The 19,972-nt window shown below is 36.0% G+C and overlaps 1 protein-coding gene across 1 annotated transcript in view; it reads right to left on the bottom strand.

Annotated features, from left to right (window-relative positions):
• The window catches only part of LOC144437867 (uncharacterized), a 435,833-nt gene that overhangs the window by 320,558 nt on the left and 95,303 nt on the right, over nt 1-19,972 (bottom strand). The gene's annotated exons all lie outside the window — the stretch shown is intronic.

Below are 19,972 nucleotides of genomic sequence, written 5' to 3' on the forward strand. Positions count from 1 at the left end.
TATTATAAAAGTAACGAGGTAAATATTTAATTCTGACGTCATTATAAAATGGACAAATTAAACAAACAATATTCATCTCCATATTGTTATTATTGCTATTATGATACGAGGCAAACGATTGTTTAAAATGTCACATATTTGGCCCTGTAGAGGAATTTGTTACTGTATTAGGGAGACTCACTAGAGTTGAGGTCACCACCAAGCAAACTCTGTTTGATTATATCAGATCCGGATGAACCTCTGTTAGTTAACTTTATTAGTTTGCTGGTAAGAAAACATACTTACTACTGCAAAATGAACAGAACTAAGCTAAGTTTTGCAGGATTGGTGTCTTTTATAAGACGGATATATCAGATAGAGAACTTTATTGCAAAACAGAAAAACAAAATGACAGTGCATTTGGAAAAGTGGTCCCCAATATTATTATTTGTGCAATAATTGATGTTCTATTCACACAGAAAAAGCTTGTTTCATATTAATACTCACATTATGCATATTGAATAATCTACAAATGGCATAACGTCATTACAAAATCGCTGCATATCATGTCATCATCTCGCACCCCAGTATTGCATGTAGTCATCTCATGTAGTCATATCGCATGTAGTCATCTCATGTAGTCATATAGCATGTAGTCATCGCATTATCGCATGTAGTCATTGCAGTATTGCATATAGTCATTGCAGTATTGCATTTTCGAATATTGGCAGGCATTCTACCCCATAGGGTAACACTGAAGTAAAGCACTTTCTCTATGTGCTACACTTGTTTATGGCATTCATATAAAGTGGAAAAATATACTGTTTCAATTGGTTTATTTACAAGCCTAACATGTGGCCTTTCTAATGTGGGCAATTAGTAAATGAAACAGTATACTTTTACTTACACTTGATGATATGGATGAAAATGCTTTACTTTAGTGGTATGGGTTGTATTGATGTACATGTATGTTTTAGTTTTGGTGATTCATTTGAACTATTAAAGATTATTTGGTTATTAGGTAATATGTAAGTTTCAAATGTCTGATTCCTCATATAATTAGGTGCATATATTGATAATAACAAAGCACAGTGTCCTATAAAGCCGGATGAAGGTTTTTACTTGAAAGGATATATTTGCATAATTAAGAGTCATTCGGCTGACCTCTCAAAAATGCAGTCATCGAATTCCCTATCACTTGGTACATTCATTGATGGCGACAGAGTCTGCTGATGTAGGTATACATTTTAATTTTTGTAATTTGGCAACATCTTCTGTAACTATAATAACAAGTCTTCATTGAAGACATACCCCCAACATTTAAAATTACAAATTCATAATTTGAATTTTTATGATAAAATATGATCTCATTTGGTCTTTACCATGAAGGGTTTTTTTTAGTGATGTGCATATATTGTTAGAATATAATATCTCATAGTTGTGTAAGAATTGGTTTGAAAAATCCTAAAATTAAAAAGCTAAACATGAGGATGTTGAACATATTGTCTATCTATTATGCTTTCAGTGTTAGAAGTCAAAATGAATGTTTACAACAAAAATGGTCTCGGTCCAGAAATTACCACAAAGGTGATAGAAAGAAGTGATGAACCCATGTGAACTAGTATACCTGATATTTGAACAAGGTTTAGTACAAATCGGCTCATTTATGTCACCTATATAGTTGCATTTTGTCACAGTCACCTATAATAAAAGTACGTTAATTAAATTACTTGTGTCAGTCTCATTATTAGTATGTCGTTTTGTGAGTTACCGTAACGTATTCCTTTGTTGTTGTGATCATAAATATTCATTTCTATCTCTAATCACCTGGCTCCATCTGTTAACATCTCTTCATCCAATCACTTTCTTCTTTTCTATCACATGACTTTTCCTATATAATTACGCGCGACTGTTTTAGTACTGCAGACGTGGCCAGCACGGCTTCACTCGTATCTCTCTGTACATTTTCAGATATATGTAATAAAGCTACGTTTGACCATTATACTGCACGGCCTGAAAACCAAATTTATTGGCAAACAACCGTGACAATTTTAATAACAATGCCTATGTGTCATTGAAAATGAGGGTGAAGGGTGCAAGTGTCATTAGAAAGCTTGTCATTGATAACACGGATAAAATAAAGTCAATCTACTAGGTTTTGGATGCTACTATTAAGTAAAATGTTAATTTTATGACAAAATTACCTTGGTCAAGGTCAATGTGTCATTAGTAAGCTTGTAATTGATAACATGGGTGTAGACACTATTATAGAATCTGTCTACTAACCTTCTGATGTTACTAGGCAAAATTTGAACAAAAATGGCTGCTATTTTTTATGTTATTGAAAGTGTCAGGAAATGAAGTAATGTGCATATGCATAGGATAGTATTTGATGTCTACTAAAATTTTGGTTGAAATTGGCTAATGAGTATTTGAGTTGGAGGTGGACACAGACAGACTCGCGCACAGTAACCTATGGAGTAGCCCCTCCTCTTGACTTTGCCATTGGGGAGTATTTAATATGTTATTGAAATAAAGTGATGTGCATACGTCATCTACAGTACATGTACACAAAATGTATGTCTGGTATGATTGACCTTGATTTACGCATATCAGGAATAGTACTGATAACAGAACAGATATCAGTCCCAAAGCGTACTCCTGGCTCTGCATAGTGGGAATAAATAAGGATGGAAACTCATAAGAATAAGTATAATAATGCTTTATTGAAATTTAAAAATTCAGAAACAAATATAAAACTAATATGAAAGTTTCACGATATTAATAAGTAGCATACGAGTATACTAGCATATATATATATATATATGACAATTATTACAAACTGTTACATACAAATGTAGTGTTGGGTACACTAACATTTGGAAAAATCATTATTATAAATAATTGGGGTTGGTATGAAAACCAGACTAAAATGCTTACAATAGAAATACATAGGGAAATCACTAACTGTGGTTTTATTTCACAAATAATTATTTGTACAAAAAATCTACATATGTACCAGATGACCATGTTTCACATCACATGACATAATCTACTCAAAAACTGTTCCGTATCAAAGTAAATTACAACTTGTCCCCAAACTTGTAAATGTTCCCAATCAAAGCAAAATGTAACTGTTCCCCAAGTAAAATGTAACTGTTCGCTAATCAAATCAAAGTATAACTATTTCCCAATCAAATTAAATTGTAACTGTTCCCCAATCAAAGTAAAGTGTAACTGTTCCCCAATCAAAGTAAAGTGTAACTGTTCCCCAATCAAATTAAATTGTAAGTGTTCCCCAATCAAAGTAAAGTGTAACTGTTCCCCAATCAAAGTAAAGTGTAACTGTTCCCAAATTAAAGTAAAGTATAACTGTTCCCCAATCAAAGTAAAGTGTAACTGTTCCCCAACCAAAGTAAAGTGCAACTGTTCCCCAATCAAAGTAAAGTGTAACTGTTCCCCAATCAAAGTAAAGTGTAACTGTTCCCCAATCAAAGTAAAGTGTAACTGTTCCACAATCAAAGTAAAGTGTAACTGTTCCAAAATCAAAGTAAAGTGCAACTGTTCCCCAATCAAAGTAAAGTGTAACTGTTCCCCAATCAAAGTAAAGTGTAACTGTTCCCCAATCAAAGTAAAGTGCAACTGTTCCCCAATCAAAGTGTAACTGTTCCCCAATCAAAGTAAAGTGTAACTGTTCCCCAATCAAAGTAAAGTGCAACTGTTCCCCAATCAAAGTAAAGTGCAACTGTTCCCCAATCAAAGTAAAGTGTAACTGTTCCCCAATCAAAGTAAAGTGCAACTGTTCCCCAATCAAAGTAAAGTGTAACTGTTCCCCAATCAAAGTAAAGTGTAACTGTTCCCCAATCAAAGTAAAGTGCAACTGTTCCCCAATCAAAGTGTAACTGTTCCCCAATCAAAGTAAAGTGTAACTGTTCCCCAATCAAAGTAAAGTGCAACTGTTCCCCAATCAAAGTAAAGTGCAACTGTTCCCCAATCAAAGTAAAGTGCAACTGTTCCCCAATCAAAGTAAAGTGCAACTGTTCCCCAATCAAAGTAAAGTGTAACTGTTCCCCAATCAAAGTAAAGTGTAACTGTTCCCCAATCAAAGTAAAGTGTAACTGTTCCAAAATCAAAGTAAAGTGCAACTGTTCCCCAATCAAAGTAAAGTGTAACTGTTCCCCAATCAAAGTAAAGTGTAACTGTTCCCCAATCAAAGTAAAGTGCAACTGTTCCCCAATCAAAGTGTAACTGTTCCCCAATCAAAGTAAAGTGTAACTGTTCCCCAATCAAAGTAAAGTGCAACTGTTCCCCAATCAAAGTAAAGTGCAACTGTTCCCAAATCAAAGTAAAGTGCAACTGTTCCCCAATCAAAGTAAAGTGCAACTGTTCCCCAATCAAAGTAAAGTGTAACTGTTCCCCAATCAAAGTAAAGTGTAACTGTTCCCCAATCAAAGTAAAGTGTAACTGTTCCCCAATCAAAGTAAAGTGTAACTGTTCCCCAATCAAAGTAAAGTGTAACTGTTCCCCAATCAAAGTAAAGTGCAACTGTTCCCCAATCAAAGTAAAGTGTAACTGTTCCCCAATCAAAGTAAAGTGCAACTGTTCCCCAATCAAAGTAAAGTGCAACTGTTCCCCAATCAAAGTAAAGTGCAACTGTTCCCCAATCAAAGTAAAGTGCAACTGTTCCCCAATCAAAGTAAAGTGTAACTGTTCCCCAACCAAAGTAAAGTGCAACTGTTCCCCAATCAAAGTAAAGTGCAACTGTTCCCCAATCAAAGTAAAGTGTAACTGTTCCCCAATCAAAGTAAAGTGTAACTGTTCCCCAATCAAAGTAAAGTGTAACTGTTCCCCAACCAAAGTGTAACTGTTCCCCAATCAAAGTAAAGTGCAACAGTTCCCCAATCAAAGTAAAGTGCAACTGTTCCCCAATCAAAGTAAAGTGCAACTGTTCCCCAATCAAAGTGTAACTGTTCCCCAATCAAAGTAAAGTGCAACTGTTCCCCAATCAAAGTAAAGTGTAACTGTTCCCCAATCAAAGTAAAGTGTAACTGTTCCCCAATCAAAGTAAAGTGCAACTGTTCCCCAATCAAAGTAAAGTGCAACTGTTCCCCAATCAAAGTAAAGTGCAACTGTTCCCCAACCAAATTAAAGTGCAACTGTTCCCCAATCAAAGTAAAGCGTAACTGTTCCATAATCAAAGTAAAGCGTAACTGTTCCCCAATCAAAGTAAAGTGTAACTTTTCCCCAATTAAAGTAAAGTGTAACTGTTACCCAATGAAAGTAAAGTGTAACTGTTCCCCAATGAAAGTAAAGTATAACTGTTACCCAATGAAAGTAAAGTATAACTATTTCCCAATCAAATTAAATTGTAACTGTTCCCCAATCAAAGTAAAGTGTAACTGTTCCCAAATTAAAGTAAAGTATAACTGTTCCCCAATCAAAGTAAAGTGTAACTGTTCCCCAACCAAAGTAAAGTGCAACTGTTCCCCAATCAAAGTAAAGTGTAACTGTTCCCCAATCAAAGTAAAGTGTAACTGTTCCCCAATCAAAGTAAAGTGTAACTGTTCCACAATCAAAGTAAAGTGTAACTGTTCCACAATCAAAGTAAAGTGCAACTGTTCCCCAATCAAAGTAAAGTGTAACTGTTCCCCAATCAAAGTAAAGTGTAACTGTTCCCCAATCAAAGTAAAGTGCAACTGTTCCCCAATCAAAGTGTAACTGTTCCCCAATCAAAGTAAAGTGTAACTGTTCCCCAATCAAAGTAAAGTGCAACTGTTCCCCAATCAAAGTAAAGTGCAACTGTTCCCCAATCAAAGTAAAGTGTAACTGTTCCCCAATCAAAGTAAAGTGTAACTGTTCCCCAATCAAAGTAAAGTGTAACTGTTCCCCAATCAAAGTAAAGTGCAACTGTTCCCCAATCAAAGTAAAGTGTAACTGTTCCCCAATCAAAGTAAAGTGCAACTGTTCCCCAATCAAAGTAAAGTGCAACTGTTCCCCAATCAAAGTAAAGTGTAACTGTTCCCCAATCAAAGTAAAGTGTAACTGTTCCCCAATCAAAGTAAAGTGTAACTGTTCCCCAACCAAAGTAAAGTGCAACTGTTCCCCAATCAAAGTGTAACTGTTCCCCAATCAAAGTAAAGTGCAACAGTTCCCAAATTAAAGTAAAGTATAACTGTTCCTCAATCAAAGTAAAGTGTAACTGTTCCCCAACCAAAGTAAAGTGCAACTGTTCCCCAATCAAAGTAAAGTGTAACTGTTCCCCAATCAAAGTAAAGTGTAACTGTTCCCCAACCAAAGTAAAGTGCAACTGTTCCCCAATCAAAGTGTAACTGTTCCCCAATCAAAGTAAAGTGCAACAGTTCCCCAATCAAAGTAAAGAGCAACTGTTCCCCAATCAAAGTAAAGTGCAACTGTTCCCCAATCAAAGTGTAACTGTTCCCCAATCAAAGTAAAGTGCAACTGTTCCCCAATCAAAGTAAAGTGTAACTGTTCCCCAATCAAAGTAAAGTGTAACTGTTCCCCAATCAAAGTAAAGTGTAACTGTTCCCCAATCAAAGTAAAGTGCAACTGTTCCCCAATCAAAGTAAAGTGCAACTGTTCCCCAACCAAATTAAAGTGCAACTGTTCCCCAATCAAAGTAAAGCGTAACTGTTCCATAATCAAAGTAAAGCGTAACTGTTCCCCAATCAAAGTAAAGTGTAACTGTTACCCAATGAAAGTAAAGTGTAACTGTTCCCCAATGAAAGTAAAGTATAAATGTTTCTCAATCAAATTAACGTACAACTATTCACCAATCAAACTAAAGTGCAACTGTTCCACAATCAAAGTAGAGTAACTCTTCACCAAGCAAAGTAAAGTATAACTGTTCCCCAATCAAAGTAAAGTGTAACTGTTACCCAATGAAAGTAAAGTATAACTGTTCCCCAATCAAAGTGAAGTATAAATGTTTCTCAATCAAAGTAAAGTGTAACTGTTCCCCAATAAAAGTAAAGTGTAACTGTTTCTCAAAGTAAAGTGTAACTGTTTCTCAAAGTAAAGTGTAACTGTTCCCCAATCAAAGTGAAGTATAAATGTTTCTCAATCAAAGTGAAGTGTAACTGTTCCCCAATCAAAGTAAAGTATAAATGTTTCTCAATCAAAGAAGAGTGTAACTGTTCCCCAATCAAAGTAAAGTGCAACTGTTCCACAAAGTCAAGTGTAACTGTTCTTCAACCAAAGTAAAGTGTAGCTGTTTCCCAATCAAAGTAAAGTGCAACTGTTCCCCAATCAAAGTAAAGTGTAACTGTTCCCCAATCAAAGTAAAGTGCAACTATTCACCAATCAAAATAACAAACAACAAGCCATTGAGAATGACATAGTCCCCGCTATGATTGGGTTTTATGGAATTAGCACTACTCTGATCACGCAACAACACTTGTGAACCTAAATCAAACAGACTTAGATATGTTGTGTCTGCTTGTCGGACATGGAACATGCCTACAACAATAAAGGATTGGTCGGGTATGGGGGATCATATCAATATGAAAATGGATATGCAAATGTATGTCATAGAACACTGTCCTAATACCAACTCTGAATGAGATCTGTTCAAGCATGTCTGAGTTATGGCTTTGGACATGGAAAATTTGCAAACAAAATGGCTGCCAGGCAGCCATATTGGATCGTATGACGAAAATGGATATGCACATGTATGTCATAGAACACTGTCCTAATACCAACTTCGAATGAGATCTGTTCAAGCATGTCTGAGTTATGGCTTTGGACATGGAAAATTTGCAAACAAAATGGCTGCCAGGCAGCCATATTGGATCGTATCACAATGAAAATGGATATGCACATGTATGTCATAGAACACTGTCCTAATACCAACTTTGAATGAGATCTGTTCAAGCATGTCTGAGTTATGGCTTTGGACATGGAAAATTTGCAAACAAAATGGCTGCCAGGCAGCCATATTGGATCGTATCACAATGAAAATGGATATGCATATGTATGTCATAGAACACTGTCCTAATACCAACTTTGAATGAGATCTGTTCAAGCATGTCTAAGTTATGGCTTTGAACATGGAAAATTCACAAACAAAATGGCTGCCAGGCAGCCATATTGGATCGTATCATGACGAAAATGGATATGCACATGTATGTCATAGAACACTGTCCTAATACTAACTTCGAATGAGATCTGTTCAAGCATGTCTGAGTTTTGGCTTTGGACATGGACAATTTGCAAACAAAATGGCTGCCAGGCAGCCATATTGGATCGTATCACAATGAAAATGGATATGCACATGTATGTCATAGAACACTGTCCTAATACCAACTTTGAATGAGATCTGTTCAAGCATGTCTGAGTTATGGCTTTGGACATGGAAAATTCACAAACAAAATGGCTGCCAGGCGGCCATATTGGATCGTATCATGACAACAATGAATATGCACATATATGACATAGAACACTGTCCTAATACCAACTTTGAATGAGATCTGTGTGAGCATGTCTGAGTTATGGCTTTAGACAGGGAAAATTCACAAACAAAATGCCTGCTAGGCAGCCATATTGGATCGTATCATAAAACAAATTGACGTGCATATGTATGCCATAGCATGTTGCCACTGTACCAAGTTTGAAAAAAATCGGTACAGGCATCTCCAACAAACGGCTACGGACGGACGGACGGACGGACGGACGGAACCCAATCCATAAGTCCCCGTTCCGGACTTCGTCCACGGGGACTAACTATCCCAAATCAAAGTAAAGTATAAATGTTTCTCAATCAAAGTAAAGTAAAGTGTAAATAACTCGCGGGTGTCCGGGTCCATCAAGAAACCCGCGACTTAGCGAGGTGCTCATTATATATTCATAACCACACATTAACACACGTTACACGTCAGCTTTTCTTCATTCTTCAGTAATGTGCTGGTGAAACTAGTACTGTACATGTTGTTATGAGTGCAAGTTCATGGGTGATATTCATAAAAAAACAATAAGATACGCACAAAATCAAAGTTTCAATATTCAGTAAATCTTTTCACGAACATGACGGGTATGTATTCGAAATTTATTGTGATGGACGCATGGACGTAATATTGTAACAGTCCTGGGTTAACAGTAAATCTTTGAGGAAGATTATCGTACAATTGTGTGACTCTCAAAGCATCAATCGCGGCTAGACTTTCTTTTTTGTCTTTTGCACGGTCGACAAACTAACAGTACAACTTACAAGCTCACGCCTGGCGGCCATGGTAGGGCCAAGAAACGCTGTTGAATTTCCGGGTTGCGGAAGTGCAGTTTTGACTTTTATATCATTGAATAACGGGATTTGTTTTATATATTCTAAAACAACAACTAATTTTTTATGTTTGTCAGTACAGTAACATTCCTAAATGATGGGGTTGAGTTGAGAAATCGAAGGTTCGGCAACACGTGGCGTGATGCATGATGTCGGTAGATAAACATAGAGACGCAAGTGATGAACGTATTCAGTTATTCGTAGTCCGAAATTTCGTTATATAAATGACGTTTTTCCTCAAAATTTTGAAGAAACAAACCGTTTTTAGGTGACTTCTAAATCAATCAAATCAAACGATATATTAATGCGAGACAAGCTTTAGTTATTAATTTGTTTTTGTGGACAATGTTCGAATTCGACTGACGAATCCTGCGACTCGAATCTAACACGATCAATGCACCGTTCACCAATATTTCTCAGCTTGCAAAGTTGACTTGAAAGAAGAGTAAGTTCGCAGTTTTGGGATGGACATTCTTTCATCATGCCAAGTTTGCACTGCAGTCTTTCATTCTTTGGGTTAATAGTATTAACTAATAGCTATAGGACACATTAGCAGACAATATAATTGAGCTCTACACAACACTTTCCCATTATTTTCAGTTAATCATTAATGGCCGAAGATGTGTCCTATACTGAAGTAATACTTTGAATTTGACGAGTTTTTTTTTTATGTTTTTCACCAGAGATCGAGTCAACCTTGTCATCTAAAGCCCTGTTACATAACCTCTTACTCTTGAATTGAATTTGAAGTGTGATTACCAAAATTAAATTATGCAAATTACCAAAATATAAATTATGCAAATTACTCATTTAAACTACAAGCTACAAGCATTGTGACAAATATGCACTTTATGTTCAATGTACCGAATCAAATTGAATTTGAAGTGTAATTACCAAAACTAAATTACGCAAATTACTCAAACTACAAGCTACATCAACAAGCATTGTGACAAATGTGCATTTTATGTTTTATGTACCAAATTGAATTGAACTGAATTGAATTTGAAATGTAATTACCAAAACTAAATTATGCAAATTACCAAAACATGAAATTATGCAAATCTTTCATTAAAACTATAAGCTACATCAACAAGCTTTACAGCAGATATGCACTATGTTATGACTCTTATGAGTAATGTATATACTAAATTGTATTGAATTTGAAGTTTGTATTTCATGATATATCTATCCCTAATCATTAAAAACATTAATTATGCAAATGACTAAATAATCTTCATTGGATGTTTACTAAAATCTAATCAGTTTTTTTGTTTAGTATACGTAAGGCACATAGTACATTTCACTAGAATCGATATGGTAGTTTTTTAAGATATCACATTGAAATAACAATACATATAGTGAATAATAACCAAATTTGCCAATGGCAGCTTGATCGCTAACATTACAACCAACACTAAGAAATTTACAAAGCTAATGGTGGAATTTTTCCATCTGTGAAGAATACTTGAAAACCTCCAGATCTTGCTGCCATACAAAAAAACTGGAGCAATTATGGGAGTCACATTTGGGAGTCATCCAAGCTAATGAATCAGCACTGGGAGTTGAAAGTTTTTTTGCCTTGTACAAATTAGCTTTCATTATGATTCCAACTTATGCAGAGGACAGTATTAAACCAAGGTATTTTCACTATCCCCCAAGCAAAGTAAAGTGTAACTGATCCCCTATCAAAATTTAGTAAATATGTTCCTCAATCAAAGTAAAATAAAACTGTTCCCCGGTCAAAGTAAGGAACAACTGTTGCATAACTAAAGTAAAGTAACTATTCCAAAAGCAAAGTAAACTGAACCTGTTCCTCAATCAAATTTTAAAGTAAAGTGCAACTGTTCCCCAATCAAAGTAAAGTGCAACTGTTCCTCATGCAAAAGCAAAGTATAACTGTTACCAAATCAAAGTAAAGTGTAACTGTTCCCCAGTCAAAGTAAAGTAAAACTATTTCCCAAGTAGAGTAAAGTGTAAGTGTTCTCCAATCATTGTCAAGTAGAAATGCTTCCCAAGCAACTAAAGTGTAACTTTGGCAAGTTCGGTAGCCAAAACGTTTTGTCATTGTTTGACCAGGGTGACCTGACCCTCTTCTGGACAGCATTATGCATGTTGCACAGGAAAAACAAAAGATGGCGGCACATGAAAAACAAAAGTTCTTTGCATTTGGTGTACATTCAGCACTCATCACTGAAAAGACGATGCACGTATAGTTAAATCACACCATTGCAGTACTGTCAGGATACTAGAATGCCTAAAATATAGGCGTGTTGTTTATGCATATACTATTCTTTTGCTAACAAAGTGATCTTTGATCTGTGACCTGACCCAAAGTTTATCTTGCATTGCTCAATGTACATCAAATCAATTGTACCATTATGCCAATGAGAACTTGTATTTCTAAACACAATGACCAAATGTAAATGACAATTCCATGATTATTTTTGCAGAGGTGAATCAAAACTAATGAGCACTTAGTAATCCTACACAAAACCACAAGTTCGCCAATGAAGTGAGAATTTGTGGCCGCCATCTTGGCTTTTGGCGAATCACCTCACTCTTCCACCTTCCTTTGTCCTGGGTCGCCTGTGAAACCTTTGACAATTCATCGTTCATGAACAAACAATTTGAAAAGTCCATGAGCGTTTTGTCTACCGAACATGCCCCTATTCTCCAATCAACATTAAGTGTAACTGTTCCTCAAAGTACAGTGTGTAACTATTCCCCCATCAAAGTAAAGTGTAACTCTTCCCTAATTAAAATCGAGGATTACTGTTCCTTAATCAAAGCAATGTTTAACGCTTCCCCAAGGAAAGTAAAGTGTAACTGTTCCCCAAGCAAAGTAAAGGGTAAATATACTCCAATCAAAGTAAATTGTAACTGATTCCAATCAAAATGAAGTACAAGTTTCTCAAAGTAAAGTATTACTGTTCCCAATCAATGTGAAGTATTCCCAAACAAAGTAAAGTTAAAAAGTGTAACTGTTCCCAATCAAAGCAAAGTGTATCTGTTCCCCTAAAAGACTACAGTATCGCATCTGCCATAACAGTTGTTCCTCTATAAAAGAAAGTGTAGTTGTCCCATTATAAAAGTGAACAAGTCATTGAGAATGACATACTCCCCGCTATGATTGGCTTTTAAGGAACTGGCAGTTTATGTTGTCATTTTCTTGATATCACTACTCTGATCACGCAACAACACTTGTGAACCTAAATCAAACAGACTTAGATATGTTGTGTCTGCTCGTTGGACATGGAACATGCCTACTCATGTTGTGTCTCCTCGTTGGACATGGGACATGCCTACTACTATACTATCCTCTTCAAGATGACATGATGGAATAAACCATTCAACAATAAAGGATGGGTCGGGTACAGGGGGGGGGGGGGAACCTGTACAAGCATGTCTGAGTTATGGCTTTGGACATGAAAACTGTGCCAACAAAATGGCTGCCAGGCAGCCATATCGGATTGTATCATGACGAAAATGGATATGCACATGTATGTCATAGAACACTGTCCTAATACCAACTTTAAATGAGATCTGTTCAAGTGAGTCTGAGTTATGGCTTTGGACATGGAAAATTCGCAAATAAAATGGCTGCTAGGTGGCCATATTGGATCGTATCACGACAACAATAAATATGCACATGTTTGTCATAGAACACTGTCCTAATACCAACTTTGAATGAGATCTGGTTCAATCTGTTTGACTTTGAGTTATGGCTTTGGACATGGAGAATTGGCAAACAAAATAGCCACCAGGCAGCCATATTGGATCGTATCACAACAAAAATGGATATGCACATGTATGCCATAGACCACTGTCCTAATACCAACTTTGAATGAGATCTGTTCAAGCATGTCTGAGTTATGGCTTTAGACAGGGAAAATTTGCAAACAAAATGGCTGCTAGGTGGCCATATTGGATCGTATCACGACAACAATGAATATGCACATGTATGTCATAGAACACTGTCCTAATACCAACTTTGAATGAGATCTGTTCACGCATGTCTGAGTTATGGCTTTAGACAGGGAAAATTTGCAAACAAAATGGCTGCTAGGCGGCCATATTGGATCGTATCATGAAACAAATTGACGTGCATATGTATGCCATTGTATGTTGCCCCTGTACCAAGTTTGAAAAAAATCGGTCCAGGCATCTCCAAGAAACGGCTCAGGATGGACGGACGGAACCCAATCCATAAGTCCCCGTCCCGGACTTCGTCTGGCGGGGACTAATTATAACTGTCCCCATGGCATAACAGTAGTAAATTTGTTCCCGCATAGAATTAAAGTATAGCTGTTTCCCCAATATCAATATCTGTTCTACAATCAAGGTAAAGTATAACTGACCCTCCCCCTATAAATATAGAGTCATAAATAGTAATCATAATAGTAAATCATAGCTCTTCTCTTATTAAATTAAAGTACAGCTGTTCCCTCATAAAGTAGTGACAACTGTCTAAAAGTAAAGTACTCCCCAAAGTGAAGTATATCTGATCCTCCCATAATATTAGTATAGTTGTTCCTCAATGGACTATCAAAGTAAAGGGTTGTAAATGTTTCATTTATTTTAATTACCATCTATGACTGGCCTTTGACCTTTCCCTGTGTTGTAGCAAAACATTGTCATGGGGCCAGCGCATGCGTTAATCATCCTGCCATTCTGTACTTTCCTCCGCTGGGTAATGTCGTGCATTTTTTGGTAGTGGTAATTTATATTGCTAATTCTGACACCAGGATCAACTAATGTCTTTAAGATTTTGTTCAACGTGCAAAAAAACGTTGAAAGGTCATGACGGGCTGAGTGGCAGATTTTCTCCTCATAAAATGAAAGTATAGCTGTACAGTTAATATCACCCCCCCCCCCCCCTAATGAAAGTAGTACAGGTGTTCCTTCAGAAAAGTAAAGTATAACTGCACCCCCCCCCCTCATAAAAAAAGAAAGAAAGAAAAGGAATGATGTAAAGCTACATTTGTATCTTCCCCTCACAGAAAGTTGGTATATTTATTCTGATACCTAAAGGGATTCTAATCAAAGCCTTGAGTACAATTAAAAATATCATGATGATACAAAATGTATATTAAGAATAATTATATCCAAAAAAATCATCATTATATTAAAAATGGTAGACCAAGTTGCTTTTCTTTCTTTGTGTAAGCTTAACAACCACCTAAAGTTGGTTTGTGTTAGTCTTTACAGATATGGTTAGGAATATAGTTAAATTTATTAGTATGGTTAATGGTTAATTGTTAGGGTAAGGGGTTAGTGTTAGGTGCCTAGACTAGAAGTGACCAAAGCATACACAAAGGGACTGGGCAACAGTCTACCAAATGAACACAATGAAGATTTGTATTGGCTAGGTATTCTTCAATTGTAATGAAATGATAACAATTATATTCATATTCTCAATAGTTATGACTAGCAATTCGTATTTTACATGCAAATGTTCAGGAAATATTCTCCATTATCAAATGAGTGAGAAGGCATTTGTTTTAGAAGTAGTTTTAGAATATAACAATAACAATGTTGGTTTTTATATAGCACTTTCCCACTCTGTGCTCCAAGTACTTAAATACAATTATTATCCCTGATACAGATCTATAACAACACAATAGCCCTTTACTTCAACTCCCTGGGGAGCCTATGATCCATTGCAGCTGCTATAAGCACATAGGATTAAAGTATTCACATTGCAATTTCTATCCTACCAGGTCCCCAATTACACAGCTGGTTGACTGAGGAACAGTCATGGTTCAAATCTTGCCAAGGGACTTAGCCATTCGATGAAGCTAGAACCTGCAACCTGCAGATTCAAAGCTAGACACGCTTAACTAATCACCCATCATGACTCCACAAGATGGCACTTTAACTAAGTAACATTGTATCACAATTGCTTACTGAATGAAATCAATTATGGCAGTTGATGTAATTGCGGAGTTTAAAGTTGCACATGCCATTACTATGATTGCTGGGGATTACATACATTAAAAGCCAATTAACCTCACTTCTTTTGACCCCAACATCAATTGATTAACATGTTGCTAGGAGTGTGGTGGTTGTGGTGGCTATGTTACTCTTGTCCCTATTTCATAATACAACCACTAATGTGCACTCACTAAATTTGCACATCATCTTTCACTTAACAGGTTATCATTCTTACTATACCAAATGGATTATTGCAGTCTAGTACCAGACAGATCAACTAAGTCAAGTCTGGGGTTAACTTTAAGTCTTTTTTACCTTAACATCTATGGCAAAGTAATAGTTTGTCTAACAATTTTCACAAGTAGACACCCTAGTTCACGTAGGTCCTCATCTTCAGGTCAAGTCCATGCAAAAAAGACAGTGGCCATGGCAGGGGATGAGGGTTTTGCTAAATACCAAAAAAAATACTTTAGAGAATGATTGCACTTGTTTAAGGATACAGTAACAGGGATTTTCACAAACTATTAAATTTCTCAGAATTTACAATCAATGATTCCTAAACACCTACAAATGTATGTTCCCTCCTACATTATATACCAGGTAGCCCACAAAATATTCAAGCCAGCATGGCTTTTAAAAAGAAATCTCAAATATTGAAACCCCAGTAGCTGTAGTCATTTTTCATTCTTTTTTTTGTCAAAAACATGTTATTTAAGAGGTGGGAGGGTGTGGCAGCTATACTTGAGGGAACTCACTGGGAACAGTTTATACAATTCTTTTAATTGCTTACTAATTATAGTGATGATACTGTATTTGATATTTAATAAACAATCCTGAGCTGGGTGTGGATTTGTGGATAAATTATAAATACATGCTTCACATGGAAGTTGACAATATGAGCAATAATTATGAAATAAAAGGTGTTCATTTTACAACTTCTGGTTCTTACAAAGACTACCTCTATGTTCTAGGTCACTCATTTAACTTGTGTCATTGTTGATTCAAATGCTACATAGGTCTTCCAAATGACTTGGAGACATTAAACTTTAAAGACTTGATTCTTACCAAAACAAGCTGACCAATCCTGAAAGTAACTGGTAGATTTCTTTCTCGTCCTGTGCAAATTAACATTGTAGTGGATTGCAAGAGTGTTCTTGGTGATGTAACTTGTAGTCTTGACTTCTTCCTCTTCTTGCACAATATTTACACCTTGTGGTTGATTGCGACAAGTGTTCTTGGTGATACAATGGTACATTGTAGTCTTGACTTCTTCCTCTTCTTGCACAATATTTACACCTTGTGGTGGATTGCGACAAGTGTTCTTGGTGATACAATGGTACATTGTAGTCTTGACTTCTTCCTCTTCTTGCACAATATTTACACCTTGTGGTGGATTGCGACAAGTGTTCTTGGTGATACAATGGTACATTGTAGTCTTGACTTCTTCCTCTTTCTGTACAACATTAATACTGCGGTTGATTGCGACAAGTGTTCTTGGTGATACAATGGTACATTGTAGTCTTGACTTCTTCCTCTTCCTGTACAATATTTACACCTTGTGGTGGATTGCGACAAGTGTTCTTGGTGATACAATGGTACATTGTAGTCTTGACTTCTTCCTCTTTCTGTACATTATTTACTCTGCTGTGGACTTTGACATGTTCTTGATGATGTATCCAAGTCTATGGATTGTAATTCTGCAGCAACTATATCTAATATTGGGCATACATGTTGTTCACACTTAAGGTGCTCTGGTCAGGGGATGTTGATGCCTAAAAATCAAAAACCATTAACACCTATATATCAATAACTGTAAACAATTAAGACATAACAAGCCATGTACATGTACATTTTAAAATAATGAGTACATTAAGGAAGACCATGTCAAAACCAGAAGGGCAGTAGACACCTATTTTGGCAGCTGTGGACCATTGGCAATGTATGAAAACATAGTAATGGCAGCCTCCTGTTTTGTATGCATTTCTATTTTGAAGGCTGGTTGGTCATTTGACAGCTCATTTTAATTTGGTTTTGTTTTTAATTTGTGAAGAATACTGACAATCAAATCAAAACCAATTGCAGTAGAGAGCATTACAGGTGTTTCTTATAGAAACAATGTGCATTGATCACACAAAACTAGACAAAGACTAGCACAGGTTTTTCAAGTAAGAAAGACATATCTCAGAAAATAAGTAAAACAACAATCAGCTCTAAATACCTTTTCATATAGTTTGTAACATATTTGAATCCTGGCAGGCATCTATTGCACATTTTGATTTTGTTGTCTGAGTGGAAAGAGAAACATGTAGGTAATACATGTCATGGTCATGTTGATTCTAATCAATACATTGATTATCTGCAGATTACCATTCTATCTTGGACATTACTTTATAAGTGATGAAAATAATAGAGATCTTGTGAATGATTACTAATTAATCATCCAATATCTTCAAAATATCATGCTGCCCAGTTGACGATTTACACAGGATGAACACTTTGCAAACTTGGCCAAGAGTGAAAATAACTCACTTTGCAGACATCATTTTGCAACTCATGAACAGTGGTTTGTAAATAAAAAACAGTAGTCTATCTGCAGTGCAGTATGCAATTACGATCAATACTTTGAGATTGATCATTTAATGTGGTTGGAAGTTGACGTATTTGCTTCTGTTCACATGGAGCGACACATGGAGGGCTGCATTAATAAACAAAACAAAGAAATGGCTACAAATGTTGCAAATATATCCATACTCCATCCTTTGCATTGCAACGAGTACTTTTCACTTTTCAATGTAAAATCTATTTGCATTTACAAAAAATAAACAAGAAATTGACAAAAAAGAAGTGGTGAAATGAATATGAATTTCACCGTTCGTGGAGCATGTTATCTTGGGTGTGTCTGATGAAAGTTCATGCCATGAACATTGAGACAGATATATATAGGAAATATGACATTATTGTTTCAATACATTGACAGTTGGCATTGATGACATGTTGGAAAGAGATGGCAATGTGACAAACTCTTTCACACTGAATCGGGCACATCAGTTCATTTAACTTCCATAACTTCACCAGTATGGTTACCCCCTCAATGTATATGACCTGGCCTGACCGACAACATATCTGGATATCAAAGGCATCAGATTTTGATCGGTTTGAATAAACTTTTTTTCATTGAAGGTCAATGGTAGAAGTGAACAGAAGAACCAGACATCACAGAGGCCAAAAAAGAAAATGCAACGGTACATTCTATGTTATCGGTGAGTTTAGACCAACCCATGGTGTACATAGTCACAGCACCCTCTAATCCAATTCAATGCATCATTGATGTACAACATTATTTGTGACCCACAAAGCAAACCAACAAATAAGTGAACTTGACAAACAAACCAACTAACCAATTAGACAACAAACTAACCAACAAACTCAAAGGACCAACCACATTACCAAACAACTATAAACAAGATAATAAATGACAACCAACAGACAACCAACTAATGCAGACAACAAACCAACCAACCGACCAACCGACCATCCAACCAACCAACCAACCAACCAACCAACCAAATGACAAATCCAACTAATAAACAAAATAACAAACCCATCAACAATACAAACCAGAGGGTGATGTGTTCATATAAACTGTGGGTTTGTCAGAACTTATTAATAAAACAGAATGTATTACATTTTCTTACTGGACTTCATGATGTTTGGTTCTTCTGTACACTTGCATAAAAAAGGGTTTACCCAATGTGATCAATATCTGATGCATTCAATAATATATGTTTACATTCAGGCTGTGCCATAGAGACTAGGGTTTGACCATACTGGTGAAGTTGTGGAAGGTGTTTGAAGTGCTGTGCATGATTCAGTGTGAAAGAGTTGATCATATATGTCTTCTTATTCCGATATGTCTTCAAAGGCAACTACCAAAGTATTGACCCAATAATACCCTACATCCAATGTACATCTGTCTCTATGTTCATGCCATAAACTTTCATCTGACACACTCAAAATGATATGCTACATGACTGGTGAAATTCACATTCATATCATTGCATCTTTCTAGCCAATTCCATGTTCATTTGTTTTCAATGGAATTGATTTTGCAAAGAGAGGTAAAAGGTGTCCGTCAAAATGCAAAGGACAGAGGATGCGTAAATCTACCACATTTGTGGAAATTTCGTTGATTCTTTTATTGACATACAGCCATCCAGGTGTTGCAAGATGCAAACCGAACTGAATAATAATTATACAATAAAATGTATATGCACATAAACAATTTCCGAAATATGAAATTTAAACATTGTCTATTGTTAGTTTTCATAGATATTTGCTTGTATTCCACCGTGTGTGCTTTCAGCAAATTAATTTGAAAACTATTCTACAACTTAAGAGAGCTATCAACTTCCATATAACTTGAAAGTTACTAGTATCTGACCTGGCCATGAACAGAAGGTCACGGTTGAGACATAACTCCAGTTGATAAACAATATATGTACATGTACATATCAATCAGATAATTCTAACATCTAGTGGGCTCAATTTTGTGTATGTGCAATCTGACTAGAGTGAAGCTTTAATGGTTGAAAATTACAAATATAACAATTAGCAGAACTTATCTTGGTTGTCTCAAATCTTCATCTGCTTTCAGGTTGCTGTCAATTTTGTGAAAGATGTTTGAAACTTCTTGATTTTCGGTCATTGGTGCATCCATATCCTTTTAGCTGAAAGGACAAACAAATTAAAAGATAAACATATATGCTC

Source organism: Glandiceps talaboti, chromosome 7 (genome assembly GCF_964340395.1).
Source record: "Glandiceps talaboti chromosome 7, keGlaTala1.1, whole genome shotgun sequence".
In the NCBI taxonomy this organism is placed as follows: Eukaryota; Metazoa; Hemichordata; class Enteropneusta; family Spengelidae; genus Glandiceps; species Glandiceps talaboti.